Consider the following 3,634-nt stretch of genomic DNA (forward strand, 5'->3'; position numbering starts at 1 on the left):
ATATATATATACATACATACATATATACATACATATATATTTATATATATATATATATATATATATAGCATTTCTAAAGGATATTTACTGATATTTAAAAGATATTAGTATTGTCTGCAGGTTACTTCTATAGGCTAGAGTAGTCACCGATTAACATACTCTCATGTACGTTACATTGCGTTATCTATGTATCATACAGTCATTCGAAATTTTAATGGATAAAGCAAATAAAAAAAGTCCAACACCCATGGAACTTTGCAAAACTTCCTCTAAAGTTGCACGGAAGAAGTTATTATCACGCCGGATAACTGGCCTGAAAATGACAGGGAGGACTCCTCTAAGGATAGCATATGTAGAAAGAGGTGGTGGCGTTAAACGGCCAGCACATTAAATCTACTACCCACAAAGACGAGAAGCCCCTCCATCATTACTGTCTACCAGATTTCCTGTAACTACGAGTCAAGTCAATCACAAGGATTAGGTCGACTGGAGTATAGAATAGAGGACACTTATTTGTTACCAAGCAGCAGCATCGAAGCAGAAACCAGGTAGTTGCAAAGAGAACTTCTTTACTACAGGTGATATGATCTTGCGCTCTTATTATACGGAAGATGTCAATAAATGACAACAAAATAGTGAGTATTTCAGTAATTTATATAAGTCGATAATAAGAATTATATTACCTGACATTTCGCACAATGGAGTAGTGTGTTCATATTTTGGACAGGCCTGTTGTATGCACAGTGATATCCTGGACCTCGTTCAGAGAAGACTCCCTCAGTAGATTGACATCCTATCATTAACAAATACATTATGGTCTCATCAATATGCTGTCTAACCAATCTGTATTTTTTGTTGCTATATAATGGGTTTTACTACATGGAGTTGTTTCTTATCTTCATCACTTTGGCATTCCTGTATCACTCGACTTTCTACCTCTCATCACATTTCGTGCGACTTTTCTTCTATTAACCACTATAGCGAATGCTTCATTCCTAGAATATCTGTTCCCTGAAATTTCCTTACACAAGTCTTGCCAGCAAGAGGTGAGCTAGAATTTAAACGGAACGTTAACAGAAACTATTTCGTCTTCAGTGTTTCGAAGGGTCTGCAAGGTTATGGGCTCTGCTTCTTCCTGCAGACTAATCAAAGGAAGAAAGGGAATAAAAAATGAAGATATAAGTGTTTGTACGTGTTTCTCCTTTTAAACCCCATGAATATACGTAAAGGTGCCTCTATATTGTCGATCGAGCTGCCATGTACAACATCTGAATGTCTCTCATGTGAAACCTCAGTGATTTAATATAAAAAGGAGAACTTATTGAACAATGCAGCTCTAGATAGTTATATCTAGAAAATAAAAGACATGATTGCGACTTGAATGGCTTCCTTCATAGGTATGCTTGAATATGGTAGCTGGCGTGAAATTAACAAAAACAACGATGATTCAGTGTTGTTGCTATTGATACTTGTCAGCAAGTGTAACCCCTAAATCCTTGGATTTCTTTATTGATTTTTCATTGAATTTAATTAATACTTTGAGAGTAGTTTTTAAATATTAAATATTGCTGGCTACGCGGACAGAAATAGAATTTTTGAATAACGTCAGACAATGTCCTTAAGTTATCGGTAGACGTTCGTTCAATGAAAGCAGAGGCAGTCTGTGGTTTTAATATTACGTTTAAATTAGAACCATCTCGATAGCTGACATAGGAAACAGGTCACCTAGACGTTTTCTTTTAACTACTTCTTGCCTTAGAAATACTATCAATTTTCTTAGCAAAGAGAATAAGTATACTTTATTGAAACAGAAAGCTAATAAAAGTTACCATTTCATAAATCAAATGAAACCTCTTTCTTCGTAAAGCCCACAAAAGTGCTAAATTTAGTATCTCTGGTTAAAGAACTTCTGAGAAAAATCAAAATTCAATAGTTACTGTAATGTGTATAATAATTTCTTTTTAATGTCTGTATAAGAAATATGAACGAATATAATATATTTAATATGTTAGCCATAACTGTTACTTTAGTCAATTAATATTCAGCACTTTTTCTTTATTTCTTGGATATCGAAATCGAATTGTCAACGCATTTAAGTCTCTGAAAGGCTTCTTTCAAACTTGAGAAAATTTTAGAAAATCTAAAGAATTATTTCTCCGAGTAAGAAAACGAAATTATGACAATAAAACCTAGATGGTGTATTATTTGTCATTATATTACTTTCCTGTAAGTTAATATTTTCTTTATTTTCAACATTAATATTTTAGTTCTTGCTTTCATCATCTTAAACGTATTCAGTTGAAATGTAACATAATCAGTGGCTCCCGACTCATTTGGTCCTGTGAATATCATTGGAGCAGCTAACCATCTCTTGAATAAACATAATAGAAAGAAGAAAAAAATAGGCTTTGGAGTTTATCACTAATTGTGTGTGCCTGTGTTGCGGGGAACTGCATTCAATTTCAAATATTTCTACTCCACAATAAATAGGAAACATATTTGTCATATTTTGAGAACATGAATGACTACTTGAATTAAGCAGGTGTCTTCCCATGAGATTAACAATACAACTTGATGCTGTATTTAGCCTAAGTATCTATCAAGCATTTCTCGGTAAAGTGCCGATAAATATAAGCTATTGATTTTAGTAGAATAACCCTCAGATGTTATCATGTTCTGCGACACTAACAACCTTTTAGATATAGACACAACATCAGTTTCTGGCATTCAAGAGATATCTATAGACTGTATTTACAATACTCATCAGTTTAAAGAAAACGGGTATAAGTTAATTGTCATAAAAATAAACATGTAAGCTTTCATGTGAGCCCTAGGTCAGACCAAATCAAGAAAACCTATAACGAAATGCCTTTTAGCTGATGTCTACGCATGGTTAGTATATCTAAAATAAAATTATTAATAAGATGTATATATTATGATATTACTCACGCGCACACACACACACACACACACACACCGAATCTGTGTCTATCACACATAGATTAGCTCACGTGCGCACTAATAAATTCTCTACTTTTGTACGAAAGGCTATTTTCACGTAAAACTTTTCGAAGTGCTCGTTCAAATTAAAATATTGTTTAGCAGCACTAAATACAAAGAACAATATAATAAAGAATATCGAATAACACAGACGAAATAAAAACTGAACATAAAAGAGGTGCATGTGTTAAACTAAATATAAATCAATGATTTGGGCAGCCACATGCGTATAAACACATAAAATATATTTCATTAGTAAGTTACGAAGAGAACATTTGTTTTAGAATGACATTTTATATAGAATTGAAAAGTGCTGACGCTCACGGAATGGTGATTCGTAAATAGTGTCCCACGGGTTGCATACAGAGAATTATATTCAACCAAAGGTGAGCGTATACAGTTAGATGTCACCATTTTCATTTGGTCGCCCACTGGCTGTATGCAGGAATTTATATTCAGTATACGCCTCTGTCTGAATTTAACAACGCCGCATTATTCGCAACACAATTCGTGGGTAAACTTGCGAAGGAAGCCGAAGACATAGTATTTTCGTAAGTTCGTAAGATAATTCAGGCATAATCAAATATTTAAAGTTAAGAATTATAAATATATATAAATATATCTTCATATATAT

The sequence above is a fragment of the Octopus bimaculoides genome, chromosome 1 (assembly GCF_001194135.2).
Source record: "Octopus bimaculoides isolate UCB-OBI-ISO-001 chromosome 1, ASM119413v2, whole genome shotgun sequence".
Taxonomy (NCBI): domain Eukaryota; kingdom Metazoa; phylum Mollusca; class Cephalopoda; order Octopoda; family Octopodidae; genus Octopus; species Octopus bimaculoides.